The 21399-nt window shown below is 42.0% G+C and overlaps 1 long non-coding RNA gene across 1 annotated transcript in view; it reads left to right on the top strand.

Annotated features, from left to right (window-relative positions):
- Positions 1–7637: 7637 nt before the first annotated feature.
- LOC140896346 (uncharacterized) overlaps positions 7638–21399 on the top strand; it is a 45779-nt gene continuing 32017 nt past the window's right edge. Inside the window, exons 1-2 of the long non-coding RNA XR_012154523.1 lie at positions 7638–8044; positions 10818–10934. This is a non-coding gene — a long non-coding RNA (uncharacterized lncRNA). The remainder of the gene's footprint in view (positions 8045–10817; positions 10935–21399) is intronic.

Raw genomic sequence — 21399 nt, 5'->3', positions numbered from 1 at the left:
AACGGTTGTCACACTGGCTTGGGTGACTTTCTTACTGTTAGCCAAAAATCTGGTGGTATTTTTGTATGAATTTTATTGACGTGGTGAACAAAATTGAGTAATTTTGTAGTTATGCTACCCAGCTAGCAGCCCTAACAATGTGCTGTCTGTCTGTTTCTCACTGAAATATCACTAACTATGTTCAGCTTCCAGTAGTGGGCCTCCTCCAAACTAGTGGATGGTCTGTCTGTGAGAGAGAGGACCTAGATACGTGACAGCCATTTCACTCTTCATGGATATTAAGTGCGCAAATGTATTTATGTTCAGTCTCCCGCTGCTGAATTTGCATTCGGCGTTTTGCACAAACTAATTGCGCGCACGAAATTGGCTGTGCATGCACAAGTCAGGTAGCTGAATGAAAGCCCAGTTACCCAAACTGAAAGTATGGGGTTTTAGATGTGCAAAGCACCCTATTTAGTCAATATAATGAACTGCACACACAAACTGCAGTGGACAACTCAGTGGCCACTTTGAGCTGTGTATAAATTTGGCCCTGAATATTCACATCATATTTTTACAGGAAAGTATGGAAAGAAACAGTTTTTAAGAGAGGAATCAAATGAGCTCAGTTTGGCTTGCCCCACCAGCATGCATGATGCACCCGTTATGTACCACCTGTATGATGAGGCAAGTGCCAGTCAACTCACATGGGGCAGGGAGGGGGTCCTGTAATCATAGAATATCAGGGTTGGAAGGGACCACAGAGTTCATCTAGTCCAACCCCCTGCTCAAAGCAGGACCAATCCCCAACTAAATCATCCCAGCCAGGGCTTTGTCAAGCCTGACCTTGAAAACCTCTAAAGAAGAAGATTCCACCACCTCCCTAGGTAACCATTCCAGAGCTTCACCACCCACCTACTGAAAAAGTTTTTCCTAATATCCAACCTAAACCTCCCCCACTGCAACTTGAGACCATTACTCCTTGTTCTGTCATCTGCTACCAATGAGAACAGTCTAGATCCATCCTCTTTGGAACCACCTCTCAGGTAGTTGAAAGCATCTATCAAATCCCCCCTCATTCTTCTCTTCTGCAGACTAAACAATCCCAGTTCCCTTGGCCTCTCCTCAAAAGTCATGTGTTCCAGTACCCTAATCATTTTTGTTGCCCTCTGCTGGACACTTTCCAATTTTTCCACTTCCTTCTTGTAGTGTGGGGCCCAAAACTGGACAAGGTACTCCAGATGAGGCCTCACCAGTGCCGAAGAGAGGGGAATGATCACATCCCTCGATCTGCTGGCAATGCCCATACTTATACATCCCAAAATGCCATTGGCCTTCTTGGCAACAAGGGCACACTGACTCATATCCAGCTTCTCATCCACTGTAACCCTGAGGTCCTTTTCTGCAGAACTGCTGCCTAGCCATTTGGTCTCTAGTCTGTAGCGGTGCATGGGATTCTTCCATCTGAAGTGCAGGACTCTGCACTTGTCCTTGTTGAACCTCATCAGATTTCTTTTGGCCCAGTCCTCTAATTTGTCTAGGTCCCTCTGTATCCTATCCCTACCCTCCAATGTATCTACCTGTCCTCCCAGTTTAGTGTCATCTGCAAACTTGCTGAGGGTGCAATACATGCCATCCTCCAGATGATTAATGAAGATATTAAACAAAACCAGCCCCAGAACCGTCCCTTGGGTCACTCCGCTTGATACCGGCTGCCAACTAGACATGGAGCCATTGATCACTACCCATTGAGGCCAATGATATACTAGTATACTATTGTTTTACTACGTTAGTATCCAAAGGCCACAATCATGGTCAGATTCCCATTGTGCGAGGCAATTGTCAAACATATAGGAAGCATGCATGAGATGAGGCACTTATTGGCATTGACCCAAACAGCAGGGGCTTTGCAGAATGGATCCCTTCATATAGTGGAAGATTAATTGTATAGTGGCTGAGATGTGCATGTGACCACTATGGCTGTCTTTTAACTATACTACCCCTTCCTGATTAGCACATGATCAGCTACCATACCTTTAATATACCCATGAAGCATATGACAACCTATGTATGTGAAAGGTCAGTGCACATTTTGTCTCACGTAATTACCTCTGGGCTCTCAGAAGTAAATGCCTACTCCTTGCATCTCAAAACTACTTCAAGTTATTCATTCAATATGTGTTACATGATATCATGGGCTAGTTATTATAGGGCTATCAGAAACAGGCACAATCCCCAGAATAAATACAAGTCCTAAAAGCAACAGGACCTCTCGCTCTCTGTTTTCTTCTCCCCAAGAGTCAGGAAGAATAGACTCACTCCTGAATTTTCAGAAAATACTTTTTGAGACAGGAGTCCATCTCTTATGGAAGGAGCCACAGCCTTTAGAGGCTGAGCATATTAAGGAACACTCACTCACGTAGCTAGCTTGGTAACTCTGTTGTAGTACTGTCAAACTTCAGACTCTGGAATGTGAGCCCATTTTGAGAGAAGACTTCTGCAGACAGTAGAACACATAGCACACAAAGGAGAGGATTCTGGGTGTACAAAACAGTTTGCAATAAATATTATGAAATTCCTCCATTTCAGCTCATCTGGTTCCCCTGAAAAGTGAGTGGTTCCCCCATCCTTGGTGAAATTCTCTAAGGGGTTGGCAATATTGCTCAGATTTAACATTTACTATGAACTATGCTTACATTTCAATAGCATTTTATTAATATTTTTCATAAGTATAAGCTAAAGTAGTTACTTTCCACATGGGTCATGGAGAGTTCAGTAAATGCTGATAGACTGTATTCAGTATTAATGGTACTAAGCTAGCAGCCTCACTGTGCTGCCAGAATTCTTTATTTAAAGGAATAGCCCCGTATTTCACAAGAAAATATTTTTAAAGCTTTCCCCACTAATAATTTGTCCAAAGAGAGACAGGTCTGATTATTTATATTGAATCTGGAAAGCTCAGTATTGGATGTGTTCAATAAGGAACATGCTTTATTTGAATATATATTTGGAGCTGTGTGAATACCTTGATGATGATTATTATTTATTTAATTAACTGAATATCAGCAATTAGCTTATTTAGCTGATTATTGAATTTTAAACGTGATCCTACAAAAGAAACTGAAGAAATTATAAGGACTAGTTCGTGCCTTTAGGCACGGCTTTGAGTAATGGGCAGTGTACAATGTGCATCACCTCAGGAGTATCCCTGGGAGGCATGATGATTCGTAGTCATAAGTCCCTCCCTGTTTTCCCCTTCCTCCAGGGGGCAGTAACTTGCCACTGCTTATATTAGCTCAGAGTTGTTCAGGACCACAAGTGATTGTGGTTACAATGAGGCTCCACCCCGTTCCCTGTCCATATGCTGTGGGGAGGCGGGACTGACATTAGGCATACAACATCTATCCTTTTCTATCCATCTGGGAGCCTGGGTAGCTCATGTTTGGGGGTAATTGATGTTCTTACTCCCTTGCCTGGGTGATTCGAGTCACCATCTACCCTTAAAAGAGGGAGTTATTCAAAAACCACAGTGTTGGTATTTTGAAAAAATCATCTGTTTCAGTTATAACCTCAGTTCTTATTAAAACCATAAACTTCGAATGACCCAAAAGTGAAATGATTTGAAAAGTGAGGCCTATAAAACGATAAAAGAACAATTAGGGCCAAATTCCCCTGTTTCATCTGAGCAACCCATTGCTATCAATGAGGTTACACTGAGACATCACCCCATAATATCTCTTTGCAGGGAGGCTGTCTAAGCAGCAATGCCCCCCTGGGTGCCCCACTTAGAATTAGTACAGATTTACATTTTAAAAATATATGGAGGGGGGAATTATTTTAAAATAAAATCCGAAAGAGAAGACAAAAAAACCCTCTGCTCTTTACATGACTTCTGCGTGCTCAGTGATGGAACAATTTATGGAGCTAACAAAAATCTTCCCATTAAAATGTAAAGACCGTGACAGTAAAATGTGTAATACCCAGCTAAACAGAATGACTCCTTCAGTTCTGACTATGTGGTTTAGTAGGATACTTAACAACAACCGCAGAGCTGTACACAAATTTCAAGAAAAGTATGTACCATTTACTCCTCTACATTATAGAAGCTAGTCAATCAATTAAGGGCTTGATCATCTAGTCCTTGTGCCAGCAACACTCTGATGGGAGGCGGAAGTTATGCCACCGTAAGGACTGTAGGATCAAGCTCATATGTGGTAAATAGCAGTAAAAAAGTGATGGGAAAGATGCAAGAGAAACATCTACAGAGCTTTAACTGCCAGATTTTCAGCTGCCAGGTGTAAACTGGCAAAGCTCCAGAGACTTACAGAGAGCTCTGCGAATTTACACCAGCTGAGGATCTGGCCCTTATAGATTTCCTTAAGACTGTGTGAAATAAAATGATCCTGGCCCTCACTTAACACATATAAGGAAGTAATTAGGGCCCCTCAATCCTGCAAGGCACTTAAGTTCCTCCTTAACTTTAAACATGTGACTAGTCCCCCTGAAGCCATATAACTTTGTTAGATTGAAGTCTGGGGCACTATTCACATGCTTAAAATTAAGCGTGTGATTATGTGCTGTGCTAAATCAGGACCCAATAGCATGTACGTGTAGGTGGGGGAGGTAATGTCTTTTATTGGGACAACTTCTGTTTGTGGAAGAGAGACGCTTACGCAGAGCTCTTTTCCAGGTCCCCCTTGCCTCTCTAATATCCTGAGACCAACACGGCTACAACACTGCAAATACCTATATAAGTGGTGTTTATGTTGAACCTTCTGTAATTCTTTCACTTCAAAGAAGCAGGACCGGCTCTAGGCACCAGCGAAGCAAGCATGTGCTTGGGGCATTCACAGGCACCGACTTTACCCAGTGCCAGTGGGGGCTTGGGCCCCCCCATTCCCCGCCCCTATTCCAACCCCTTCCCCAAATCCCTGGCCCTGCCTCCTTCCCCAGGCGCGCTGCATTTCCCCTCATCCCCCGCCCCCCCTCCCCCACTGTTTCGTGCGGCAAGCCTGGGAGAGAGGGGGGAGAAGTGGAGCGGCAGTGCGCTCAGGGGAGGTGAGCTGGGGCGGGGTGGGGAGCTGCCAGTGCAAACAGAGCACCCACCAATTTTTCCCTGGGGGTGCTCCATGGGTGCTCCTGGGCTGGAGTTGGCGCCTATGGGCACATTTCCAGGGGTGGAACATTTCCAGGGATGGCATTCCGGCCAAAAAGTGGGGGCGGCCAAAAAATTTTTTGCTTGGGACAGCAAAAAACCTAGAGCTGTCCCTGCAAAGAAGATATTTTATCCACTGTTAAATAAGGGATGGATGCTGGAGTAGAGTCACCACTCCAATTCTGTATTTATTTTGTTTAAATTTTGGATATTTTTTGCTTAAAAAACAACCCAAACCCTCTCTCTCCTGTCTAAGTAGCGATAGCCGATTACACTCTGACCCTACAGTGATTTCCCAGGCAATAGATTATGAAAATCATGTTTAGCAAAATGAAAAACGTAAATATCGTTTATAAGAATGATGTTAAGGAGAAGCTGTAGCTGGCTACATTCAAATTTAGTCCCATCATGGTGTGATTTGATCAAAGAAGCAAACCCTGATGTTCAGTAATGATCTGCTGGAACTTTATAGAGAGGTTGTTATTTAGGCTGAAGGAACAGGGCTGTCATAATAAAATGTACATTTTCAAAACTCAGGGCAAAAATTGCAGAATTCTTTAAAAATAACTTAGCCTTGAGGTTGTTGGCCACAATGTCTTTGTGATATAGCATGGCCAGAGGGCAGCAGGAGAGTGTTTGGAGAAGTGCTGCAGTGGGCTAAGAAGACCAAGACCCTAGGTAAAGGGATACCTGGTTTGTGCAGAGGAAGGGCAGGAAGCCCCACAAGCTGAAGAGCAGGAGAGGGAAGTAGCCCAAGGGAAGGAACCACTAGTTTTAGTGGTTTACTGCTGTCCCTAGGGCCCCTGGGGCTGGGACCCGGAGTAGAGGGTGGGCCCAGGTCCCTCCCTCTCCACTCCCCTCCTCTAGGACACTAGTAGGGCAGTTAATACCCCAGTTCAGGGGCAAGAAATGGTGCCCTGAACCCCCACCCACCAAGAAAAGAAAGCACGAGACCCATCATAGTAGTGCTGGCGATTTGCCACAGTTTGTAAATACATAAAACCAGTATGAAAATACACCAGCTCGTAGTGAGATAGGGACGAAGGGAAACAACTGAAAAAAGATATAATTATTCTGAGAGTAAAAACAACTAGAGAATCTGTTTGATCCCACAGATCAGGCCACTCTGAAGAACCGCATTGCTCAATAAACCCACTTGGTGGGATTTTCAAACTTCACTCCCATTTCGGACATGGTACTGTTAGCATTAACTTCACTGGGACTGGGGTAGGCCATTGCTTGGGGGCTTTTGAAAATTCCCACTCTGTATGTCCAGAGTAGGAGAAGGTTGGTCCTGTAGCTAACATGCAAGATCGAGAGTCAAGAGATACTGGCTCTATTCCTTGCTCATTCACAGATTCACTGAGGCTGTTGACCTTCAATCAAAGACTCATGGCAATGAGTCTGAGTCCAGGTCAATTGACTCAGGCTGCGAGGCTAAAAGTAGTAGTGTAAATGTTCTGGCTCAGGCTATAGCTCAGGCTCTGAAACCACAACCAGGGCATAGCATGACAGGGTATGTCTACACTGCAGCAGAACACCCATGGATGGGCCTGTGTCAGCTGACTTTTGCTCATGCTGCAGAGCTATACAACTGGAGTGTAGATGTTTGGGCTCAGGTTGGAGCCTGGGGTGTGGGGGAATCCCCTCCTCCCCTTTGAAGGTCCCCAGAGCCTAGGCTCCAACCCAAGCCTGAACATCTACACTGCAGTTTTGTAGCCACACAGCCCAAGCCCCATGAGCCCAAGTCAGTTGACCCAGGCCAGCTGCAGGTGTTTTATTGTAGCGTAAACATACACTCAAAGCCTGACCCCCATCCTGAGTGGGAATGTCTACACAGCTATTTTCACCTCCGTAGCCAAGTTCTGCGAGCTTGAGTCAGTTGACCGGGACTTTGAGACTTGGTACCGCAGGTTCTCTTTGCAGCGTAGACATAACCTGAATAACTTTGTGCAAGTCATCTAACCTCATTAGTAAACTGAGGACCACTATACTCGTTGACCTCACAGTTGCGAAACCGCATTCACTAGTGTATGTAGTGCTCAAATGTCAAAGCTAAGGAAATGTGACCTAGTTCTTGGCAATTTTGGTTGGATGTTGTGACAGTGCCCCCCATAAGGCTTTATGGAGATATGCTTATGAATGTATATATGATATAACGAGAATGTTTTATGCTATATGTGCCATGTAACATATCTCTGTAACGGTTATGATCTACTGAATCTATTAATCCTATTTGTCTGTATGTATCATTTTTGTATTCGAAGTTATGAATATTGGCTGTGTACTGGCTTGATTTCTAAATAACCTTAGCAGAGCATTTGGTCAGTTCCTGGAGAAAGGAATTTGCAAAGTTAAGTGCCCAATCAAGAAGCACTTAAGGAACAATTTCTTGCTTGCATATTTATACCTGCCTCTGGAAATTTCCACTACATGCATCCGACGAAGTGAGCATTCACCCATGAAATCTTATACTCCAATACATCTGTAAGTCTATAAGGTGCCAGAGGACTCTTTGCTGCTTTTAAGGAACAATGAATCTTGGAAGGCTCCAATCCACATAAGAAGTCTTCCTGGAGACATTCAAGATACCATGTGGGCAATGGCTTCTGCCTGTAAAAACTGTGAGTCATGCATGGACATGTGACTGGCCCAGGTGACTCCAGAACTCCATCTTGGAGCTGGACTTTGCATAGGAGAGAGGAGGGGGTCTCTGCCCACCAGAGAGTCTATTTAAGCCTGTGGGAGACCCCTCCATTTTGTCTTCAGCTGGCTAAGGAGATAGCCTCTCCACCCCTAAGGATACCTGAAAGAAACTGGAACAGAAGACAATAACTACAGGGGGTGTGAGTGATTGCTGGACCCGGACTAGAAGGAGATTAGTCTGTAAAAGGAAGCTTACTGGAACTGGTGAGGTTTTGTCTGTATTCAGTTTTTTATTAGACATAGATTTGCAGGTTTTATTTTATTTTGCTTGGTAATTCACTTTGTTCTATCTATTGCTACTTGGAACCACTTAAATCCTACTTTCTGTATTTAATAAAACCACTTTTTATTTATTAATTAACTCAGAGTATGTATTAATACTTGGGGGGAAGGGGCAAACAGCTGTGCATATCTTTCTATCAATGTTATAGAGGGTGAACAATTTATGAGTTTATCCTGTGTAAGCTGAGTGTTAAAGACAGGCACACTTCTGTAAGCTGCTTTCAGTTAAGCCTACACCGGTTAGACCCAGGTCTGAACCACGTCCCCTGGGTTTGCAGCAGGCTAGTGGGTCTGGCTCAAACCAGGTAGGGCACTGAAGTCCTAAGCTGCCAGGGCAGGAAAGCAGGGACAGAAATAGTCTTGGCACATAGGGTGGCAACTCCCAAGGGGGTTTCTGTGATCCAACCTGTCACAGATGTATTCCTTGAGATTTCATCACATGACATAATCTTTAATTCTTGGAGACTCCAGGACAATCCTGGAGGGTTGGCAACTTTATTCATTCCTCCCAACTTGCCCTGGGTAAGTATGGAATGCGGAAAAGGGTGCAGGCAGTCCACTCAGTAACAGGCACAGTGCTATCTTACAGATGTACGCCTAGTTCCTGATCCTGAGAGAGGTGCTCAGCACCCTCAGTTCTCACTGAAGTTAATGGGAGTTGCAGGCCCTCCTATACCTCTCAGGTTCAACCCTCTATGGGTCTAGTCACATATCTCTTCAGAGGATGTAGCTAAATTATACATCACAAGCAAGTTTGTAATTTTTAAAGCTGTCCTGTGTGTGGGGGGGAAATATATAAACATACAGGAAAGACTGGGTATTTTCCATAAATCTTTTTACAAAAGTTGCTTATCAGCTGTATCTGGTAGACCACTCTGGAAAGATGCAAATAAAGTATTTAACTGGATTTGGTAAGCAAGGCATTCTTTCAAATTTACGTGTAATGCAAGTTTATTTTAAAAAAAAAAAGAAAAAGAAAAGAAATCCCGGTGTGTTAGTATAGGCGATGAAGGCTGAGACTAGATTCCCGAGAAGATAAAGCTTGCAAAACATTGAACCTCCAACCTCATGGACAGCACACTGAGCATTTTAAAGAAATGACTGGATACGATTAGAATCCTAGCCAATAGAATCTGATACATTCACAAGGTTTTAATCAGAAGCTTTTCTAGTCTGTGACAACCTAGCCAAGGTGGAAGAAAAAAATGAACTGCTTAATTATGGTCCCTTCTGTTTTTCTCCCATCCCCTCCATGACAGTCTACATTGCTAGTGCTAAAACACCAGTAAGCTCTGACACCTCCTTTAAGCACATGAAAGTGTGAGTAATACTGTGCATTGACACCATATAATTCTAGGCATAGCAGTTCTCTGATAGATTGGTGTGCTCCTGTCAACAAACTATTGATACCACAGCAGCTCCATTTCACACACAAAAATGTGTAGAATTTGGAGAATGGCCCAAACCTAAGACGCTTGTCTGAAAACCAGACCACCCTCCATTTTGGATAAAAATGGTAACTGAATCGCATTCAGCCTATAGATTTTAACTTTGACAATGGATACCTGAGTTTTAGGTTTTGCACAACTAAAACCATGGCCAGTTTTGCGTTGTGTTTGATAGAGAAGGGTGTGTTAATTCATGGAACATTTACTTGATATATTCTGGTTAAGTAGTCATAATGTACGCCATCTGAGATTTTCATAGCTAGATGGCATCCTAACTATTTATGCACATGCAACGCTGTTTGTGTGTACTCAAGCAGTAGTGTGTATACAAAGTAGATATTCAGTTGCATACACAGAGATGCACACATCTGATTAATGTAAATCCGTCTTGTCTAACTTAATTTCCACTTTTACAGAACATGGATTTGGTCTTTTTCTCTTCCAGCCGAGTTGCAACCAAAAGCACATTTGTCACATCCTTCAAATTGTGTGGAAGAAACAGTCACACCCTGAAGTAATCCATGGAACTATTATTACAGCATAGGCTTCCAATTTAAAAGGCAAATTTGGGGGGCCTGATTCTCATTTACACTAAGATCCTTTACACACTTGTTGCACATTAAGGGGCTTTACATTTAAACGCGAATAAAACCCATAGTCTCCGCTTTCACTATTCATTGAGGTAATCCATATTTAGCTCAAGCCTTTATCATTCTAGATCTAGATGTCCTTCAGAAGTGAACATGAGTTACTGTACAAAGAATAGTAGAGAAGTAGCATCCCCCAATATTCCGGAAGACAGCAAACCAACATGATAGGCCAGTGGATAATGCTAGTTATAAATATTTTTCGTAATTCCAACCATATATTATTAGCAACAAAGTTGAAGAAAGGTATAGAAAGTATAAATTATACTTTTAAAAAATAAAACCTAAATAATTCAGTATCTATAAGTGCTGTGCCTTGATCCAATTTTAATGGACATCTTGGCAGACTTTTTTGTGAAGTGCCGGCTCTGATCGCACTCCCTGCCGGGCAAACCTGCACATGCCACTTAGGCTGTGGCATCACATTCAGACTCCAGGCTACAAGGATCTTCCTCAGGGGTTGCAGATACCATGAGGGATTTCTGATAGATTAGCAGCCAGAATCTGAACTTTTCCTCTTAACCTAATTTTTAATAAAGCTGTACGGGTTTCTTGAATTTCTTTTGGTCTCTAACGCTTCTTTGCTTTCTCTTTGTGCAGTTTCTCCATTAGACTTCTTGAAAAGTCTTGATAAGATTGGTTGTACTTTCAGCAAAGCTCCAGCATAAGGGAAAAGTTCCCAACAGCAGTCATGAGATCCAAATGAGTCCAAGTCTGGTAGGTAGAATTGTAGTCACTTTGAAACTTGTCACCCACCTTGCCCTCTGTACAAGCAAATGTGAGGGTTTGTCTTCACTATCAGGATAAGTTGACCTAAGTTACGCTACGTGAATAATGTAGCTGGAGTTTACTTACCCCGGTGTCTTCACTATGCTGTGTAGATGGGAGACAGTATCCCATCGACTTACGCTACTCTTTTTGGGGAGCTGGAGTACCGGGGTTGACCCCAGTACTGAAGAGCACTCTGCTGTCAATTTAGCAGGTCTTCACTAGACCCGCTAAATCAACACCTGCTGCATCGATTGCAGCAGTGCCAATCTCACCGTAGTGAAGACCAACCCTAAGAGTACTTCCTATCTCCGTTCCCAGTAGTGGCGAGAACTGTTGTACAGCTACACACACAAACAAGTTGAGGAAAGTGGAGTGTGGTGCTATTTCTGTTGTTTAGAAAGAACTTGTCCTCAAGCTCAAAGCAGCATCTTTTGATTTCACAGGAGACCAAGGCAATAGCATCACCAATTTTCAGTGCTCTGTGTCAATAAGTGTGTCAATCTGCTAGGGAAGTTATTTAATGTTGTTGAATATGCATGCAATGCCAATTGTTGTATGTAACAATCTGTGCTGATGAACTGTACACGCAGCAGCATCAACAGAAGAAAATGAAATTTAAACTCAGAAAATTCAGCTCCAAACCCACTACGCTTAGGACCTGATTCAAAGTCAATACTTGTGCACAGAATTGTTAGTGTAGTTGGAAACCATCATAGTTGGTGGACAGTGTCCATGTAATTATTGCCACAGGTTTGGACTGGACATACTACAATATGATCATTTTTATTCTGTGACTCTGCTGATTTACATGTTAGTGTGAAAAATGTCATCTCTGGCTGGTGATTCTGCATTGCTTAAAACTCTACACTTCTTGGGTAAGAGATGGATGGGATATGCCCTTTTTTCTTGCTTGAAAAGTCAATTGTATGAATTGTAGAGCAGTGTATTTTTATACAAAAAACCTTCCAATATTTCCATGGTTTCCCTTTTGCTATTATGACAAGATTTTCCCCTGCAACTGAACAATAAATGTTTCATAAACAGCTCCTTCCATCTGCAAGAGGACCTTGAAAATTGATTATTTTTGTTTTTCTTTTACTCTCCAAATGTTTCTGCCATTATAAAGCAACCAGTTATTTTGCTAGGAAGGAATGTGAAGAATTAGAAAAGTTGAAAGCGATTAAGGCTCTGTCCTTTTAAAACAGAACCACTCCGTTCAGCCTGTGCAGAAGACACTCTGAAGCCTTGAAAACAAGTCCTTTTCTAATCCCATGGGGTGGTGTTTGCATTAGCAGAGAAGAAACGATATAACAGAGACTATTTTCTTCATATTTAAAGGTCCCTGTGGCTTATACTTATTCTATGTAGATGTTTAGTTTTGGATACTTTGTTTCTAGGAAGGCCACCAAAAGTTCAGAGTTATGGAGAAAAGGTCACTTTGTATTTATGGTATAAAAAAGGTGCCAAATAGGCCTGCCACGGTTTTTTTTTTTTTTTTAATTTAAAGAGACAATGAATTTTCCACTTATGCACACACAGTACAGCACATTCCAGTCATTGTCTAAATAGAAACAGATTTAACCCTGGTATTATGACTTGGATAACTAGGTAGTGCATGTTTTCAATATGGTTTCACTTTGTTTTACAAGAAGAACTGTAACTCCATACAACTGTCTTGTGTGGACAGACCTGTTGTTTTGATGCCCTTTGCTTGTATGTAAAATGATGAAAATATGAAGAAGAAGAACCAAAACACAGAGTGGCCTTCCTTATAGGTAACTATTCAACATTCACACAGTGAATTTATTCTTCCTGTAAAGACCTCTGAATATAAACAGAGTATCATTCAGCTCTAAGGACAGTGCCCCTTTCTTTTGTCACTGCTGAAAAGAAGGTCAACAACTTTTAAAAATCTCTATCCTTAAAATATTTGAATGCAACTCATATTCCCTTACAATCAGGGGTGCTGGAACAATTTGTGTAGTGGGGGTGCTGAGAGCCATTGAACCAAACTGTAAACCCTGCATATAATGAAATCTACTTCAAGCCCAGGGGTGCAGCAGTACTCCTAGCACCCCTAGTTCCAGCACCTATGCTTACAATACATTCTTTCACTAAAGGCCTAATCCAAAACCAGCGAAAAGACTCCCATTGTCTGAGGTGAGCTTTGGATCAGGCTTTTGTTATCTAAAAAAAACCTTGAAGTGTTTCTTCAGAAGGGCGGGGGCGGGGGGGCGGAACTATGATAAAGGGTGAGGCCTGAAGATCTGAGGGGAAAGATGGGCTACCGTGTTTGTATATCAGGAAATGACCCATTACTCACAGTTTGCTCCATTTCCTTAGATGAGGGTCGCACTCTCTCAGTGAGAGGCAGAGAGATTAGAACAATATTAATGGTATTTGTAACATTCCATGGTTATTTATCATACTGAGTCTTTTTTTTTTTTTAAGGTTTCCACAAATAGAGTGTGTTTATCTGGTTGATAAGAACGTTGCAGTTTGAAATACTTGCAGTAGAGCAAATGGCCAAATGGTCATCTCTTTGCATATCACAAAGGTTGATCCAGTGGTTAGGACAGTAGTTTGGGATTAGGAAGATCTGGGTTCATTTCCCAGTTCAACTACTTTATGTATAACCTTGGGAAAGTCGCTCAGTCTCTCTGGATGTCAGTTCACCATCTGCAAAAACAGAGATAAAATGGGCACTTCCCTACCGCATAGGGATGTTGTGAAAATAAATATATTAAAGATTGGGGGGGATATTCAGATACTATGGTAATGAGAGCCATACAGTAACTTAGATTCTGAAGCAACATCCACCAAAATGTATATCCACTCTGAATATTTCTAGCTGTAGCTCTGAGTATGTTTCCCAGATCTGAAGAAGAGCTCTGTGTAGCTTGAAAGCTTGGCTCTCTCACCAGCAGAGGTTGGTCCAATATAAGATATTATCTCACCAATCTGGTCTCTCTAATATTCTGGGACCCACCCAGCTACAACAAGACTGCAGACATTTTTAGTTCTACACATTTTGAGTTGCAGGAATCAGCAGATATGACTTTGCTTCCTATCATCTGGGAGCTAAACATGACAACAGCCACAAACCATACTTCAGTGTTCATTTTGCTTATTAAAGGCTCCTAACAAGTTTCTGCAATGATGGGATCTGTAAAATTGTGTGAGCTTTCCAATCAGTAAGTGGATTGGGTTTCAAAGCGCTAAATGAAAATGGGCAATAAATATTAGTGTTAGCTAGGTCATATAGAGCAAAGTGACAAGGAGACTGAAAGACCTTCTGGCAAAACTAGAGCTAACAAATACGAATTGCATCCACTAAATCTTCTAGCTGGCTTTTCAAAAACAGTGCAAAGTTCCTCAGTTCCTTTAATTATTTTAAAAGCAAGTTCAAATGAAGGACCAGGATCAGTGCACCGGTCTGAGCACCAATGATAAACCAGGTAGTCCTGAATTCTAATCCCGACTTTGACATTTAGGTGCTCTGTAACCTGAAGCAATTTACTTTACTCTTCTGGGCGAAGTTTCTTCCTTAAAAGAGGGATAATAATAGTTATCTACCCTATAGAGAGCATGTGAGTATTCGTGTATGCCAGTTTGTACAGTCCTTTGGAGTTACATGGACACATTTTTAGAAGGGTGGTCTCTCAATTGTTGGACATAATTTGTTCCTGATTTTTTTAATTGACTCTTACATACAAATCTGAGTGTTTGCACCACTAGATACCTGTATGCAGAAGCAAATCAAGTGGCTACAATTGCAGTAACTCATATTTGTGCCTGTTGTTTCCATTTGCTGGAAGAAAAAAAAATGCAGATACCCTGGAAAATGTGTATGCTCAAGTAGGGAGTATGAAAAATCTGCTACATGAAGGGCTAAGTAATATTAAATGATAGCTTGACTTCTTTTATAGTATTTTTAAGGATTCATTTTTGCTCAGTCAAAAATATTAATCAACAACACGGCAGGTTATAGCCATCTAGTGTCTTAATTATTTTTTCTAGTCCCTTTCTCATAATATATAATTATGACAGTCTCCTATGTAAATGGTTTTCTCCCTTACTGCCTCTCTCTCTCTCTCTCTTCCTGCTGCATATTGCTACAGTGAAACCACACAGTCCTAATTTATGACCTGCCATTAAGGCTGCCCTCATAGTGAGAGCTCTGTGAATGTGAGATGTTCTTGCATGCCTCTGCAAACCCGAGGCAAATGCATCTCCACCCACCATATTCCCAAAGGCCTCTGCTCTAGCCAGAAGAAGAATATTTACGCTAACTTCTTCCTCTCTCTTGGGAAAAGCCTATGTTTTTGCCCACTTTTAAACCTGAAACAATGGAGAATGTTTTCTTTTCCTATTAAGAATAATGTTAAAACTGGATTTTACTCATTCGTTAACCTATTTTGCAAGCCATAGCTGTAGGGACCTCGTACCTGATGACTGAATGATGCTGTGTCAGAAGCATAGCCATAAGGAGTCAAAGAGATGCACTCAGGGTTTGGGAAAGAGGTAGGCCCTACAGAAAAAGAAAGAAGAGTAAGCGTCATTGGTCAACTGGAAAGAAAAAAAGTTGGACCTTCCCAGAAACAAACCCTGATGGTAGCAGTCATTGTCTACTCCTCCAAAGGCTGTCAGTTTCATTGAAAGAGTTGGGGGTGGGGTCTCGAGGTGTTCCCCAAGACTGAGAAAAGCATTATGGCAGCTTGGAAAAGTCATCAATCTTCCTTAGTGACTAAAAAAATATTTTTTGGAAAAATGAATGTTTGACATAGTTCCAATCCCTGGCTGCATGTTCAGAGCTCAGATACCACAGTAATGGGTATAGAATAGAATAGAAATCCTTAGCCACATAGTGCTATTTCAGAAGTACTGTATAAGAAAAACAAGCATACACATTGTCCCTGGAAAAATTCTATTCCAGGACCAGGCTAACTTGGAGAAGCAGCATGGAAAATGGGATTGAACCAATATGCTGTTTGAACTATCCCCACCCAATACATGCAAATGCAGCTTGCCTCCTTCACACTTAAATCCAAGCCTCTACAGCTGGTGAGCATTCCAGATACATCTGGGGAGTTGAAGGCACCTGCCATGCTGCAATAGGCCGAGTACACTCTACAGTTCTGTTGACTTCAGCAGACTATTAATTCACAACAGGTGCCAGCAAGGAAAGGGTCAATATGAGAACACTGGTGAATATTTATTAACCAGCTTTAGAAATAGATATGGAAAGCTATTGTAGAATTCATTTAAAACAGACTTGGGCACCTGTTTGTGTACAATTCAAAATGTATAGTTCAGAACAAAGTTCTCCGATGCAATTGCTGCTAAAATCTCTTAATACATACTGCATATAATATAATTATACATTTCACTTCTCTATGCCTTTGCATCCAGGTATCTTAAAGCATTTTAAACAATTATAGCCACATGCCCGCTAGGCAACTCCCCTTTTGCACATGGATAAACTGAGGCACACCGGAGCTGTTAAGGGCTTTATCTTGTGAGACGCTGAGCACTCTCACTTCCCAAGTATAGTCCGTGGGATTTAAGGACACTCTGCACATCACAGTGCATGGTAAGACTGAGCCTGGTGTGACTTGGCAAAAGCCAGATAATTGATATAATTAGACGTGGCTCTTGAGGTGAGCACTGCTGCATGCGGGAGAAATTTAGTGTGTAGCAGGAGTAGTTCTGCACTGAGAATAAGGTGGCCAGAGTGCAGACTGGAAAGAATTTTTGCTCCGAGCTTTTGGAACTTAAATTATGGACCTAGCAGTAAAGTTCAGTAGTCTCTAAAGCTGTAAAAAAAAAAAAAAATTGTATGAACCTGAGTGATGAACTCCAGGGCCCAAGTTTTCAAAACTACAGTTTTGCATGTGTGCTGTCCCCGCAGTGGAAGAATGCGAGCCAGGATGGCCACATGCACCTGTGAAAATCTGGACCGTAAAAGGTTTACTTTTAATCCAAGCAAAGAAGCTTCCATAGGACTTTTTAATTGTTTGTGTAGTTGGTGAAGAGCTATGAATAACTTTCCCCAGGTATTTAAGCAAGTTGCATCCTTGAGGGGAGCATCACGTCTTTCATGTTCCTTTATCACCTGTGCTGTCTTACGCCTTTATCATCAGTCTTGAGTGAACGTTAGGACTGTTCTAAATGTAGCTTTCCCACAGCGATGTTGGGTACCAGGCTCCAGTCATCTTAGCACATGCACAACATGCCTCGGGTGGCCTGTGACCAGGATTCGTCATCGAATTTGGTCCAAAGCGTTGGATCATTAGCTTCCCTGGCCCAGGCCAGGAACTGACAGGGAGTGCAACATGAATGCTGATCCATGCCCCCCGCCAGGCTCCGGTATTGTAATATAAATAGTATAGTTATTTAGAAAAGGAGCACTTGTGGTTAGTCTCTAAGGGGCCACAAGTCCTCCTTTTCTTTTTGCGAATACAGACTGACACGGCTGTTACTCTGAAACCTGTAGTTATTTAGTTACTGATATGGAAATAACACATTGGCTTCATTTGTGACTCTTGAATGTATTGTCACTTTGTCTGTCCTGTGTAAAAGTCATCTCCAAGGGCCCTTAGAAATATGCGTTCCAAATATATTCTCGTACTCCGTCTAGATGTACTGATGACACTCCAAACAGTTTGGCTAGAGAAAATCTGAAACATCAGATCTAAATGACAGAACAAATCTTTGGAAGGAAGCATAATAATCCGACGACATCTTTGGAGCATAAGAAAATTGAGGAACAGGGAAATGTCATCCAGGCCAATGTGCATGCCCATCCAGCCCTTACTCCCATCCATCACTGATTAAAAATGAATTAGGAAATGGCAGGCAGAGAGTTTTCTGGTTAAAGCCCAGGACTTGACGTCAGGAACCGTAGGGTTTAGTCCTAGGCACTGCTGCAGACTTCTTCTGAGCGTTTGGGCAAATCACTTAGGCCAACAGTTTCAAAATGCAAAATGACTAAATGCAGGTTCCTAATTGCATACTTAGGGACCTAAATAGAAGTGGGTAGATCTCCAATGTGAGCTGGTTTGTTTGTTTCCCACAGTGCCTCTGAAAATTTGGCCACTTCAATTTAGGAGCCAAAGTACAGAATTAGGAGCCCCACTTTAGGTAGCCATGCTTAAAAACATTAGCCTGTATGTCTCTTCACTTCCACTTCCTCCTCTATAAAACGGTGATAATACTCTTCTGCTAAGAGAGGTGTCGCATGTGGCTGAATTCATTAAAATACTTTGAACAAGAAGGTGAAAAGTAATTGTTTGGGTCTGAGTGCCTTCTCCCATAACAGAGCATTCAAGGAAGGAAATCTAGGTAAGCTTCCCGGATGGAGTTCCACTAAGTTCTTCCAACAATGGGTAGAGTATCCCCTTCCTCCCCACACCAGGGAGAGAAGCAGAAGTGTCTCCCCACACGCTGCACATACACTCTGGGGTCTGCTAAAAGCCAGGGGTTCAGGCTGTATAGACATTGCTAAGTAGTACCCACAGGGCTTGAGTATCTCCTCTCAACACTCCCCTAGGCCTACCCACTCCACTAGGCCTACCTCCATGAAGTGGATGGTTCTACTGTGGCAATTGATCTTTCTTCTGCCCCCAACCCATTCCCCATCTGTGTGGGACAGAGAAAATCTGCAGATGAATTTCAGAGGGGATGACTGAACTGATTATTACTAGTTTGGACGCTGGCTGGCAAAACTTCCAGTCACCAGCAGGAAAACATCCCCTCTATCTCCAGTCACATGTGCCAGATCATCACCAAGATAATAACGAAATTAAGAAAAATCTTTTCCATTATGTTAAAAAAAAAAAGTGTTACCTGGGATTGGGATGTCTAATTCAAGCAAACTGCTGAGTATCCATTTTGTTCAAAAAATCTTCCTCATTTTTCCAGCCATATGGATTTGCCAGCTCTCTGCATCATTGCATGTTTATACTACAGCATATCTTCAGCAGCTGTCAATATCTCGTAATGCTACAGCATCTCTCACGCTGATTTCCAAGCCACAATAGATTGATATCATGTCCAAAAGAGCCCTAATATCCAGTCGGACTCCACTTGTGAGCTTTTGAAGAGGAAAAGAGTGCTAGAAACACTCTTAAACATGTCTGTTGTTTCAGCCTTGGTAAAGTGTCATATTGCTGTTAATTCTCAGCCAATGCTTGGCCTTTAATCAGGCACAGTGTACATTTTATTGCCAAATGTAACTATGCTCTTTTTTCTTTACTAACCTGTGAATCACAAATTAACCGCATGAGTTTAATTTGGGAATCTGATGTCCTAAGAGGTTATTATTTGGCAATGAGAAAGTTAAATGAAGACAGGAAATTTTCAGGGGTTGTCCTTGATTTGCATTAAAATTCTTCTTTTCCTCAGTGTGGGTTTGCATCTTCATTGATCTATTCAGCCCTTCAGGATTTAATATAGGCATGGTATGGAGGAAAACTATAATCTGGGAACATACTCATCTGTATGCATGATCTTCTCCAATACTCTGCTCCTGCCACACTTGTATCCTTGATCCTACTATCTTTAAAAAGACTTCCCCTGGATATTCAAAAGATTAATCAGAAGTGGATTTAAATTGTTCAGATAGGCAAATCTAACAAATGTGGGTTCCTTACTATCTATGCTGCACATTAAGAATGATGAACGGTTGTGCGCACACACACGAAGAAGAAGAAAAGGAGGGAAAAAAGGCCCAAACTTTTGCTCCAAGCTCAAATCAAAATTTTTTTGGGGGGGGGGCGCGGGAGGACATCTGAAAAACTTCACTTATCTATTATCTTGTTTGTTGATTTCATTTTTGCAAACTTCCAGGTTTCAGCTGGGTATCAAAATATTTCAGATTAGAGTATTTCTGAGCAGGCTGGAAAAAGGCAGGACTAGAAAGTATAAGAACACATATCATGAGCGTTCTTGTTCAGTTTCCCAACCAAAGAGCATCAACTGTCTTGTGGCCTGTGTGAAATGACTTAAAACCTGTTCCTGGTGGACTTTTGTCTACGCTGCTAAACACATCACTGCAGGTGGCCTTCTTGGCAGCCTCAAAAAGAGGCCAAGGCCTGAAAAGCCATGGAGGCTAAAGTGAGTCAGATAAGTCAGGAATGAAGCAAGATAGTGTGGGGAAGCTTGCACTAATGCTGCCCAGGCTGTGCCTGTTGTATGGACAGAAAACAACCATTTTCCCCAGGATTGACAGTTTGGCACCTTTCTGCAATAGTAAATCCATACTATTGATAATGTTTAAGTTCAGATAAATATCTAACCTGAGCCTTGAATCCTGCTGTATACCACTCATTGTTCATACTAAGCCACTCTGCATTACCTGCTAATATTTTGATGATACGTGTTTTGTTTGCCAGATGCTAGCATGATTGATTAACTAGTAGTAGTTGTTGCCTTCTTGTGGCTGTGTGGATTTCTTCTGCATATTAGTTTGGAAACTTCAAACCTGTCCCTACCTGGCCACCGAGAAGAGGAGTTAAGTTTATGTCAGCTGGAAGTTGTTGATGGATATCTTGGAGTAGATGTAGCTATTCAGGCAGCGGGTGCTGTTTCTGGGATTCAGCAGGTATTACTTTGTTAACTAGATCACTCTTGAACCTTTATCATTTCAGAGTCACCAAGACAGGAAAAAGGTTGTTGGATTTTTTAAAATGCATTTTATGATAAGACAATTCAGGCTATTGAAGTAGTTTATGTGAAGTTGCACTGTGGTGGTTAAATGACATAATATCCCTTGAGAGATAAACAGACTTATTCCTGGTAGTTATAACTCAATCAGACAACACCAAATCACAGAATAACTGAACTTGTCTGACAAGTTCCTCTGACACAAGCAGATTGTCAATATTGTATTAAAACTAAATCAACAAGGAAATGTCTCAACTTACAGTGACTTTAAAAATTGAAGAGAAGGAGGTGGGAGATGGCACATGACAGTTGTCCAGGAACAGAAAGGATCTCCCCGGTCCAGAGCATGAGAAAGGGGAGCCCACTAGGGTTTGCAGCCAATGATCATGGCCAACACGGTGGTGTCTGTTACTGCTGCTTTGAACAATATTACTGGTTCAAGAGTTGGAATAAGCAGAGAGCTGGGTGTGAGAACGTCCTGCATTCTAATCCTCCCTCTGGAATTGACTCACTGCATAACCTTGGGCAAGTCACTTCATCAGTCTGCACCTCAGTTTTCCCATCTGTAAAATGGTGGGAATAATTCTTATCTACCTGTCTCATAGGAGTACCAAACCTTTGGGTAAGGATTGAAGAATTATGATCATACAGCAGAGGATGGAAAGTCCATTTTGTCAAGCAGTTTGAGATTTGGACAGTCTTTGCTCTGAGAAGGAACAAAACCTGGAAATCTCTAAATTCTCTG

This window comes from Lepidochelys kempii, chromosome 12 (assembly GCF_965140265.1).
Source record: "Lepidochelys kempii isolate rLepKem1 chromosome 12, rLepKem1.hap2, whole genome shotgun sequence".
NCBI classification, from domain to species: domain Eukaryota; kingdom Metazoa; phylum Chordata; order Testudines; family Cheloniidae; genus Lepidochelys; species Lepidochelys kempii.
This window is presented reverse-complemented; position numbering and strand designations above follow the sequence as displayed.